Here is a 12182-nt window from a genome sequence, read left to right as displayed (position 1 = left end):
CCCACATCCGTCTTCTCTTCTCCGGTTTCTCTGCTCTTGGCCATGGGCACCTTCTGCAGGTGCCCAGTACAGGACTGAGGCTGCTCAGGGATGGCGCTGCCCAGGAAGCTGGGCAGCGCCATCGCCGATGCTCCAGGTGCCGCCACTTATACAAATGACACAAGTGACAAGTGACACAGCTTGAAGCACAGTCTCTGCCAAATGCGTTTGTCCTCCCGCTTTTGGTGCAGGAGCCGCGATGGTGGGTGGAGGTTCTGCTTGAAATGAGCGTCGCCCGTGTCTAAAAGGCCTTCCATTTCTGTCACTTGCCTGTAAACCCCTGTCCCCCCCCATTCCCAAAGCCACAGCAGTTGATTCGTCAGAAAAGTCAGACCCCTCGATGGCTGTGCCTCGCCTTCTGGTCACTCAGGACTCCTGGTCTCAGATCATTGCATCCTGTAGTAAAGCAGAAGCGAGACTGGAAGAGAACTCCGTGTTGAGTGGACCTCATTGCTTTACTAACTTCCGCCGAGCAGGGCGCCTGCACCCTGGACATGCAGCCAGGCTCCTTTCTGTGGCCCTGCCTGCAGCTGGCAGCCTGGAACAGGAAAACACTTTCAGCAGCACCTTCTTCCTGGCAGGGGCTGCAGTGCAGGGCTGGGCTGGGCCGGGCAGCCGTGTGGGCAAAGTTGCCCCTCTGAGTCCTGAGTCCGCGGAGCAGCCTTCAAGGAAAGGTGGGTGGGGGGTGCGGGGGAGTGTCTCCTTTCAGCGCCTGTCTTGCTTTGCCCTTCTTCCAGTTGTGGCTTCTGAGACAGGACTCTGGTTTGGGAAGTGGTCCCAGAAGCCCTGGGAGGGAGTGGGAAGGCTGACAGGGAAGGGCCCGGGGCACGAGAAGGTGCATCGTTGTTGCGGGTACAGGCGGTCGGCTGCGGATCAGCTCCACTGGGGACACGGGGCCTCGGGGCTACCCCAGCCCAGGGAGGACCAGGGAGCGGTTCTCACAGGCTCCCTGTTCCTCCAAGCTTGAGGGCTTGCTGTGCGAGAAGTGAGGTGAGATGCCCAGAAACGAGTTTCTAGGGCGCTGGGGCAGGGCTGGCAGCGAGCGCGTGGCCGCACCAGGGAGTGCTGGGGCCTGGGGCGCGGGGACCAGCGCGTCTGCCCAGGTTCCGTGCTCTAGCGGCAGCCGGGATGCGTGGTGGGAACTGGCTGACCTGAGCTGCAGAGTGGGAGGTTAGGCCGTCTTGTGACTCCATTCCTGAGAAACCCCCTCTGTCGCATTATACCCAGAGACCCTGGAGCAGGCGCCCCCCCCCCCCCCCCCGCCTTGACCACCGCGGCTCGTGATGGCGCTGTTTTATTTTCATGGTTACCGTTGATTTAGCGTAAGTGGTGCTGCTTTCCATTTGCAGCGACGAAATAAAGGTGCCGTTTTGAATTTAAAAAATGCATTTAGGTGTAAAACAGGCCAATTTGGAGAAACATACAAAGTAAATAACAACGCAGGTGGTGCCGAGATGTGCCGGCCACGGACCTGAATGAGCCAGGGGCTCTGAGGGTGTGTGAGTGTGTGTGCACGCGCGTGCGTGTGCATGTGTTTGAGTGCGAGTCGATTTCTGAAAGCCCCCGTTGTGTCCTGACTTCTGGAGGATGAACTAAGTTGCCCACCAGCAGGGTCAGCACAGCTGCTGGCGTTTAGCTCTGAGCGCCTGGGCAGCCCTGGTGCGGTTCGGGGGACCCCCCAAGGCCAACCTCAAGTTCAATAACTCACTAAAAGGAGTCACAAGGCTCAGCAAAGCTGTTACACACGTGGTGCAGTTTGTTATCGCTGAAGGACACCAGGCAGGAGTTTCCAGCCGGCCCTCATGGTGGGGCTCACAGGGACGGTGCCTGATTACCCCCCAGTGGGGCGTGAGCACACTATGGCATATTGCCAGCAGCGGGGCTCCCTCGAGCCTTTTTGTTTGTTTGTTTTTTCCCTTGAGCCTTGGTGTCTGGGTTTTCACTGGCTGACCTCAGTCTCCAGCCCCTGCAGAGGTCAAGCCGAGACCCCAAATGAATCCCACTGTAGCAAAGACCACCTGGCAAGGCCCCAGGCCTCCAGGTGAAGGTGACGCTCTTCTCAGGCAGGGTGTCCCAAGGGCTCAGAGGTCACCTCCCAGGAGGTGCAGGGCATGGACGAGCCAGACCTGTTGCCTTGGCCCCTTCCTGTGCACGTGGTCCTAGTGGGGACACCTCAGCTGACTCGGTACGGAAGTGGCGCCGTGCTCCACCTTCCTGAGCCACGCGGCACATCGGGTCACAGCACGCCGTCCCTGTGACTCCAGGGGCTTGCAGCCCCTGGACTTGGGTCGGAGGCAGTGGGGGGGCGTTCTCCTGCTGTGTCTCCTCCTTCACCTCATAGCATTTGTTGTCATAACTGAAGAAAGCCCCTTCTTGCCCTGTTTCCCAGAGATCGTGTTCTTTTGGTGGTCCTGCGGAACCCTCTAGAACCCCTCCACGCTGCCTCTGCATGGCTGGACCCCTTGCCCAGTGGGCATTGGGCTTGAGTCCAGTCATGACCAAGTTATGATGAAGCTGAAGCCTCTCTGTGACCCCCCCTGAATCCCCCCAGGGCCCGCTTTCAGAGCAGTCCCAGCCCACAGGGGTCCAGCCCACCACCCCCAGCCCTGGGCCAAGGGCAGGGGTCTCCCAACGGTCCTGCCGCATCTCCCAACATCAGAGCAGTGGTGCTTACAGAACAGATGTGCGTCTGCGTGTAGCAGACGCTTGTCGGTCGCCTCCTCAAAATCCAGTTCTCTTTCTTCGGGCAGTAGCTCCCTGTTTCCATGTGGGGACCCATGGAAACTTCCCACCCCTGCTGCAGGGTGGGTCACGTGACCAGGGCTAAGCCAATCAGAGTTCACGGTCCACCAGCCACAGTGATTGGCTCAAGGAGATCACATGGTCTAGGCCAGTCCAGCATAAGCCTTGGAATTACCTGAGGCCATGGCGGGGAAAATCAAGATTTTCCCCAAAAGTAAAACTGCAGGTTTAGGAGCCTGGGGATCTGCACTGTCTTATCATCATGAGGGGAGAGCTTGAGCTCCCAGGGCGCACTTGTGAAACCGAAGAAAAAAATCCGGTTGCAGGGCATGGCAGAGCTGGGATGTGCGGAGGAACTGGGTTCCAGTGCTATGAGCACCTGGATCCAGCTGTCCCTGAAGCCACTTGCAATAAATTACAAATAAATTTTAAAAATAAGTCCGCTAGACTCTGCAGTAAATTAGTATACACACATACACATATATATTTTAAATTTTTTGCTTAAGCAAATTTGCACTGGATTTTCTGCTTTTTAAGCGGAAAGGGCTCCACCCGATGTGCGTGGTGTGTCACTGCACACTCTCCTGTCCTCGGGAGCACTGTCCTCCCATGTCTTGCTGGGCCTGGGATTTGCTCAAGCAGCAGGAGCGATTGTGGCTTTCCCTTTGAGGATTCAGATCCCCCGTCAGAAACCTCAGCCTGCCGAAATAAAAACGGACAGAGTGATCAATCCCAGTTGTCACTCTCACGTCACAAAAGACATCAGGGCGAACTTTGAAAGAGCTGACCTTTACAAGCTGCCTTAATTGATAGAAACCCGCTTTACAGAAACTCTGATTTGAAGGGGCGGAGCTCTCTGCCTCCCTGAATTAGAGAATGTGGATTTTATCTAGTTACTCGCCTGGTTGCTTATATCCCATTTCTTCCCAAAAAAGAAGTGAGGAGGCTTTGGCACCAGGCGCGTGTGCAGACCACCCCTCCTACCCCCATGGGCGATGTGGCTGATGAATCAGACGTGGAAAGGAGCCTTCCCACGCCCCTTCCCTCACGCCCCTCCCCCCAGTGCCCTCCTGTCCCACAGGCTCTGCCCGGGGCCTCTCTGGAGCTTGCTGCCGCTGTCACTCGACCCAGAACTTCCCTCTGCACTCGGGACTGCATCATGGGGATTATTCAAAGCAGTGACAGCCCTCATGAGAGTCTCGCTTAAAACACGGGCTCCAGTCCCCCAGGGGCCTTTCTGACGAGGAACTGGGGTCTTCTCATGAGCATGACCAGGCATCCAGTCTTCTATATTTGGAAGTGAGATCTTCCCTGACCTTTAGTCCTCCAACGGGAATTCCCCTTATTGCCTACCATTCTGGGGGCTGGGTTGGTAAGACTTAAAACCCAGTTTGAAACGGCTGAAGCAAAAAAAGGGAATGTATTGGCTCAGGTGCTGAAGGGTAGGCTTTCAGGCACGGCTTGATCTAGGGGATGCCGCTGTTAGCCATCAGCTCTGCCTGCCTTCAAATCGGCCCTTGGGTCAGTCAGGATCCTGGAAGGAAATGGGTGACATCCTCAAGAGGGATGTGGGCAGAATCTAGGAGCCCCACGAGGGATGTTGAGGCACCCAGGGAGTGCAGCAGTGGCTGAAAAAGCTGCTCAGTAAAATACAATATCCTGGTGCCTGATGTTCTGCAGTGGGGGGGGCGTCAGAAAACTTTTCCTGAAAAAGGCCGTGTGTAAAAACCTCCCTGTTCTTCTTTACTCTCACAAGACTGCCACACTCACAACACTTGTGACATCAGATGTGTGGGGCTTTCCCACACCAGCCAATTCTCAGACACCAGCTGGGTGTCCTACACTTCGATTCAGTTCTGACACTCTCTGCCTAGAGTCGGCATCAGACCCCACAGGTGCGAGGCTCAGAAGCCAACCTCAGCTCCAGGCTCTGCCCCGGCACTTGTGACCCCTGCTCGGCTTCAGACACTTGCTAGGACTGCTCACGGAACTTAGGGACACTTGTGTTTACTGGCGTGTTCTAGAATGGAGACGCGATGAAGGACACGGGGGAGGAGCCGGAAGAAGCGCTGCGCAGCGGGAGGCCTGGGAGGGTCCTGAGCCCAGGAGCGTCTGTCCCTGAGGAGCCGGGGTATCCCACCCTCCTGGCACTGGATGTGTTCGGGACCCCAGAAACTCTCCAAATCCCGTACTTCAGAGGCTTTTACGGAGGCTTCATCACGTTGCCATGATCCATTTTTAGCTTCACTTTCAGCCCCTCCTCCCCAGAGGGTGGGGAGGAGGGGCTGAAAGCGCCAACTTTTTTTTTTTTCTTTTTGCGGTACGCGGGCCTCTCACTGCCGTGGCCTCTTCCTTTGCGGAGCACAGGCTCCGGACGCGCAGGCTTAGCGGCCATGGCTCACGGGCCCAGCCGCTCCGCGGCATGTGGGATCTTCCCGGACCGGGTCACGAACCCGTGTCCCCTGCATCGGCAGGCGGATTCTCAACCACTGCGCCACCAGGGAAGCCCTGAAAGCGCCAACTTCTAATCGTGGTTCGGTCCTTCTGATGACCAGCCCCCAACCAGGAGCCCACCCAGAGCTGCCTCATTAGAACAAAACTCCCTCCCGTCAGCCAGGGACTCCCAAGGCACTCGGAGCTCAGTATGAACACTCCGACCTCGCCCATCGCCCTGGAGGTTCCAGGGCTGCGGCTCTGTGTCTGAGAAGCGGCTCAGAGACCAGTGCATGTTTCTCATTACTTCATGAGCCAGACAGTACATGTTTCAGGCTTTGGGGCCGTGCGAGAGCAGCCACAGCCAACAGGTACATGAACGGGCATGGCTCTGGCCCCAAAAACCTTTATTTGCAAATCCAGGAGGCAGCCTGTGGTGTGGCGTGATTTCCCCCAGAGTCTTACCTTCCTCACGTCACCCGGTGTGACCGATCGTATTTTCCAAAGGTGGACGCAAACCCCTCGTCTGGAACCTTGCCCCGCCCGCATCAAGAGGTGGAGACAGTGTCCGTCCCCTTGCAGTCAGGGGGGCTTTTGAGGCTGGTCATCCCATCGAGGAGGGCGGACGTGAGGCTGTGGAGCTCTAGGGCTCCCCGCCAGCCCGGCAGGCGCCCTGGACCAGGGGCCGCCACGTTGTGCGGAAGCCCCCGCGCGCTCCGGCAGAGCGGCCAGGCGGCCAGGCGCCGAGAGCCGGCGCTCAGAGACCCGCCAGCCGGTGCCGCCTCAGCCCCACCCGAGAGCCCGCTCCACAGTCCCTGACCCGGCACTGCCAGCCGAGACCTGGCAGGGGGCCGCGGCAGGAAACGAGATGACGACGATCCCGCGCTGAGTTTGCCTGGCGCCGCGGGAGGAGGCCTGAGGCTGGCGCTGCAGCAGGCTGACACGCGGGCTTGCGAGGCTCGCTCGCGGGCACTGGGGGAGCCTTGCGCTCCGCAAACAGCAGCCGCTGCGCGTTGTCACACATCGGTGGCCGTGCCTGGTGCTTAGGAGGCCCTCAGGAAATATGCATGGAGGATTAAATGAACCAATACATAAATGCAAGCTCTGTCTACGCCTGTTTGAAACTTTCAGAGTTTGGTTTCCTGAACAGCCTTTAGCCCCCGGAGCCCATCCGTCCAATCTGGCAGGTGCAGTCATCACAACACACGCGGGTGGAGGAGCGTGTACGTGTGTGTGCAGGCACACGTGTGTGGGCATGTGTTCCCACCTCAACTGGCAATTCCATCCACTCTCAAACCAAAGTTCTCTCTACCTTTCTCCGTTAGATACATTATTGATTTCCCTTTGTCTGGAGGTAGATAACTTTTCTGATTAAGCGGTGGCTTTAATTATGCCACAGAGCACATAACAAAGATCTTGATGAAGACTGGCCCACGGGATAATGGAAGGAAGACTGGCAAGCCCAAATTAAACGGCATCGTAAAAATGAACGGCCTCGTCCGAGGCCCCGTCCTGCACTCCCGTGCAGTGATGCCCCCACCCCACCCCCGGTCAGGGCTGGAGAAGTCTCAGTGCGTATGAATCGTCTCTGCTGTGCATGGCTCGGCGGACAAGTGTAATGAGTGCGGATTTAGGGGATGGTGATCGCGAGGCACTGGAAGCAGGCACCGCATGCCACGTGCCAATCCGGCTCCACATGGGGGCTCTGATGCCACCGGCATTGAGGGTCTGCAAGTGGAGGCAAGGGTCCCAGATGGCGGGATGGAAAGCACGGTGCTGTCAGGGAAACGAGCTGGTTTCTTTCCTCCTGCTGCAGCCAGTAGACCCCCTTCCCTTCCCACCAGGCCCAGGAGCTCAGGGAAGGAGATGCTTGGGGAGGGCGGGGGCCCCTCAGCTGAGGCTGCCCCTCCGCCTGGGACGCTCACCGAGGGGAGCAGGCCCCACCCGCTCACCCTCCTGTGTGCCGGGCTCTTCCTTAGAACCAGCTGGTCCCCCTGCAGCAGGGTTGGAGGCTAACAAAGCCAGACAGGAAAATCGGAGGCCGCCTGCCCCGTGGCTCCGTCTCAGCTGGGAATTTGCTGGGAAGGGGGAGCCCACTCAAGGGCCCCGTGGAGGGTCCACTCAATGTGGGGCTGCCCCAGATCCCGTCGGGGGCCGGACAAACAAGTACCAGGGTCCCACCTCTCCCCTCCCTTCCACTGTCCACCCTAAGGGCTCACTGATGATCCCCAGGGCCCTGCTGGGGCTGCTGGGGCAACAGAAGACACCTGCGCTGAGCTGGACCCTGGCATGGGGCGGGTCATCGGCCTCTGGCCCAGCCACCCCAGGGACTGCCCTAGGGAGTGCCTGGAGGGGCTGGAGGTCACATGCCCTGAAGGTCGCACACTTGGGCCCCGATGGACCTCACTGCCCAGGCAGAGACACTCCAGGGGGGCGCAGGGGTCCTCTGCAGCACTGCACCCAGGGATGTGTGGTCTGGCCACCCTTGCAGTCCGCTCGCTCTCCTGGGCATGAGGAGCAGGCCTCCAGGCAGCCAGACGGCGACCGTGCCCGTGAGCACACGACCCCACGTGTTACTGTCCCACCGGGCTCCTATGAGGGGTGTGTGTGAGGGGCCTTTCTGTGCACGGTCCAGTGTTCTGTTTCTGACCGGCTTTGGCTCTGAGCTCTGAGTGTGGCGTGTGTGCTCATTTCTCCTTGAACACGTGGAGCAGTGATTCTCAGGCATCTCAGCCCAAGTGTCTCTCCAAAGGTGCGTGTGGGTCGCCCGCAGCTGTGAGTGAGGGCCTGGGTGTGGAAGGGTGAGTCTGAGATCCGTACTCACCCTTAGCTCCGCGCACAGGCTCCTCCAATGAATATGAGCCATTAATGTCTCCACAGAGCGTGGCTGTGCTCAAGGTGCCCGTGAGGGCGTGCGTGTGAATGCACCATGGGCAATGTCTCCACAGAGCGTGGCTGTGCCCAAGGTGCCCGTGAGGGCGTGTGTGTGAATGCACCACAGGCAATGTCTCCACAGAGCGTGGCTGTGCGCAAGGTGCCCGTGAGGGCGTGCGTGCGAATGCATCACGGGCAATGTCTCCACAGAGTGTGGCTGTGCCCAAGGTGCCCGTGAGGGCGTGCGTGCGAATGCACCACGGGCAATGTCTCCACAGAGCGTGGCTGTGCCCAAGGTGCCCGTGAGGGCGTGCGTGCGAATGCATCACGGGCAATGTCTCCACAGAGCGTGGCTGTGCGCAAGGTGCCCGTGAGGGCGTGCGTGCGAATGCACCACGGGCAATGTCTCCACAGAGTGTGGCTGTGCCCAAGGTGCCCGTGAGGGCGTGCGTGCGAATGCATCACGGGCAATGTCTCCACAGAGCGTGGCTGTGCGCAAGGTGCCCGTGAGGGCATGCGTGCGAATGCACCACGGGCAATGTCTCCACAGAGCGTGGCTGTGCCCAAGGTGCCCGTGAGGGCGTGCGTGTGAATGCACCATGCGCAATGTCTCCACAGAGCGTGGCTGTGCCCAAGGTGCCCGTGAGGGCGTGCGTGTGAATGCACCATGGGCAATGTCTCCACAGAGTGTGGCTGTGCGCAAGGTGCCCGTGAGGGCGTGCGTGCGAATGCATCACGGGCAATGTCTCCACAGAGTGTGGCTCTGCGCAAGGTGCCCGTGAGGGCGTGCGTGCGAATGCATCACGGGCAATGTCTCCACAGAGCGTGGCTGTGCCCAAGGTGCCCGTGAGGGCGTGCGTGCGAATGCATCACGGGCAATGTCTCCACAGAGTGTGGCTCTGCGCAAGGTGCCCGTGAGGGCGTGCGTGCGAATGCACCACGGGCAATGTCTCCACAGAGCGTGGCTGTGCCCAAGGTGCCCGTGAGGGCGTGCGTGCGAATGCATCACGGGCAATGTCTCCACAGAGCGTGGCTGTGCGCAAGGTGCCCGTGAGGGCGTGCGTGCGAATGCACCACGGGCAATGTCTCCACAGAGTGTGGCTGTGCCCAAGGTGCCCGTGAGGGCGTGCGTGCGAATGCATCACGGGCAATGTCTCCACAGAGCGTGGCTGTGCGCAAGGTGCCCGTGAGGGCATGCGTGCGAATGCACCACGGGCAATGTCTCCACAGAGCGTGGCTGTGCCCAAGGTGCCCGTGAGGGCGTGCGTGTGAATGCACCATGCGCAATGTCTCCACAGAGCGTGGCTGTGCCCAAGGTGCCCGTGAGGGCGTGCGTGTGAATGCACCATGGGCAATGTCTCCACAGAGTGTGGCTCTGCGCAAGGTGCCCGTGAGGGCGTGCGTGCGAATGCATCACGGGCAATGTCTCCACAGAGCGTGGCTGTGCCCAAGGTGCCCGTGAGGGCGTGCGTGCGAATGCATCACGGGCAATGTCTCCACAGAGCGTGGCTGTGCCCAAGGTGCCCGTGAGGGCGTGCGTGCGAATGCATCACGGGCACGTGCGTGTGCACATCTGTGCTGTGTGCGCAGTTGTGTGTTTTACTTGTGTGCACGTGTGCTTGTGCACGTGTGTAGTATACGCACGTCTGGGTGTGTGCACGTACATATTGCTTCTGGGAGGTCTTGCCGCCAGCTGCCTGGACAGATGGGCGGACTCAGGCTGGGAAAGACAAGACCCCAAGGCAGGAGGCTCTGGCGTTCCTCGCTGCTCGGGTTTCCTCCTCTCCACCTTCCCAAGCAGCCCCTCTTCTGCCGGTTTTCCGTGGGGCTGCGCTGTCCCTGTGCCCGTCAGGATCCTGCCTTGGGCTGGCAGGAAGGCCAGGCGTTGGTGTGGGACGCACTGCTCTGGGATTCCAGGCTCGCACCGATGCTCCCGAGAGGGCAGGAGCGTGTCAACCCAGCAGGCGGCTGCTGCCCGGAAGGCATCCCCACTCCCCGGTGACGTGCTTCCAAGAACCCTCCTGACAGCTGTTCCCAGAAACGTGCCTCTCGGTTTCCGAGGGTACAGCTGCCTGGGTCTGTGCTCAGCCCAGACCCGTCTCCTCTGGCAGGAGATGGATGTGTTTCCTGCTGTCCCCCCGGGAGGCCACTGCCACTTCATCCCCTCTCTATCCTGCATTTCTTTCTCCAGCGGCACAAAGGGCGTCCCCATAAACTTCCATCAGTGTCGCTGCCACGGCCCCGTTTCCCCGGAGGCCAGCTGGGACGCGGCGTGCGACGCATTCCAGTCACGACCTCGGAAGTGGCTTCGAGAGCCCGTAACCGCGCCTGGTGCTCTGTGGGTGTATAAATCCTCTGTGAAACGGCTTGGTGGTTGAGGATGTCCTGCTTCTCGGGCTCCAGATGGGACGTGCGAAGCCGAGCCAGAGCCTCTCTGGGGCCCATAGCCCAGCCCCTCCTCCGGCCTTGACCTGAGGGGGCGGGCGTGAAGCCGGCCAGCCTGCGGGAAGCGTCCAGCCTGTACCCAGCCCCGTGCGGGAAGTGTCCAGCGTGTACCCAGCACCACGCAGGACAGCATGTTTCCAAGAACAGGACGGAGCCGCCGGACTTCGGGGAACGCACCTGTCCTGGTTACGATTGCTGCTTAGTTAGCTGCGTTAAACCACGTTTTAATGTACTGAGGGGCAGGAGGTCAGGCGGGGTGCAGGGGGAATAGCCTCTCTGAGCAGTACTTCCTGAGACCTCAGCTGGGAAGGTGTGATGGGGGCTGCTCAACGGTGGGGGCTGGAATCATCTGGGGGGGGCAGCGTGCACACGCCTGGCAGCAGATGGACGGTCCACCCAAGCACCCACACGTGGACCCTCTGTGTGGCCTGGGCTTCCTCACAGCGCGGCGGCCTGGGCAGAGTCCTGTGCCTCTCTGGTGCCACGTGGCCCCAGAACAAAGTCCCAGCACACGAAGCCTTGTTGCTCTTCATGATTCAGCTCAGAAGGCACGTAGCACCCCTCCCCTGTGTCCTGGGCTGTCTGTGTGTCTCACCTTGCACCATGCAAGGCAAGGATGCTTTCCTGCTCCTTCTCAGAGCCCCTCCAGTGTTTAGTTTGCTCAGTCTTTGCCTCTCAGGATGGCGGGGACACCCAAGTCTCAAAGAATGGGGTTTGCTGAGAATTTAGCTGAGGAGGTTGGCAGTTGGCTCTCTCCTCCTCTCGAGGCAGCTGAGGTCCCAAGCTGGGACTGTCTGTGTCCTAGACAAGGACAGGGTTAGGATGAAGCAGCTGGTGTCGTCTCTACCAACAATGTGAGAAAGCCCCCAGCTCGCCTGGACGGGGACGTCCTGAGACAGGGTGTGCAATGGCCAAGGCCAGACTAACGTCTGTGAGCACTGGACCCACTGGTCCCCTATCTTCCCCTCTCGGCTTGGTCTGGGACTCTGGGGTGCGGCTGACTGGGCAGACCCCTCCTGAGGGGCATTCACAAGCGTGTCCCTGCATCACGCACATGTCAGGACCTGTGCAGGATCAGGACTGACAGAAGATCCATTTCAAATTGGCTTAAGCTGGAAAAAGAGAGAGAAAGGGAGAGACGGGGAGAGAATGTATTATTCCTGCAACTACAAAGTCTGGAGGAAGCACTGGCTTCGTGTAGACTTGGATTTGAGGCTCAGCTGATGACATCTGGACCTGGCATCTCACCATCTCTCTGCTCTGCTGTTGGCCTCATTGGCTTCATCATGACCACTGGACGCAAGATGGATGCAGCTGCTCCAGCGTCACATCCTATCTCCCCAAGGCCCCAGCCAACCTCTCCATGGCTCTGTGTGTCTGTTCCTGAGCCTATTGCTGAGCTGCCTGGTTCAGACCCAGTCACGTCCCCCCTGCTTCATCCAGGGGCTGGGATTCCACCCGGTGACTTAGAATGTGACAGTGGGGGCTGAACCACACATGTTATGGGGGACAAGGAAGAGACTGAGCAGGACCACAGCAGACATCCACAGCCTGAGACAGGATGGACAGGACTCCGGCTGGAGTTCGATTTTCAGGGGGAGGAGGGGACCTAGGGAGGGTTGCGCTCCAGCTAACATCAGTCACCGGGC

The 12182-nt window shown here is 59.5% G+C and overlaps 1 protein-coding gene across 1 annotated transcript in view; it reads left to right on the top strand.

The window, feature by feature from the left end:
* The window catches only part of GALNT9 (polypeptide N-acetylgalactosaminyltransferase 9), a 91388-nt gene that overhangs the window by 24668 nt on the left and 54538 nt on the right, over window positions 1-12182 (top strand). The window lies entirely within an intron of this gene.

The sequence above is a fragment of the Phocoena phocoena genome, chromosome 13 (assembly GCF_963924675.1).
Source record: "Phocoena phocoena chromosome 13, mPhoPho1.1, whole genome shotgun sequence".
Lineage (NCBI taxonomy): Eukaryota > Metazoa > Chordata > Mammalia > Artiodactyla > Phocoenidae > Phocoena > Phocoena phocoena.
Note: the sequence above shows the minus strand (reverse complement) of the source record. Positions and strands in the feature narration are given on the sequence as shown.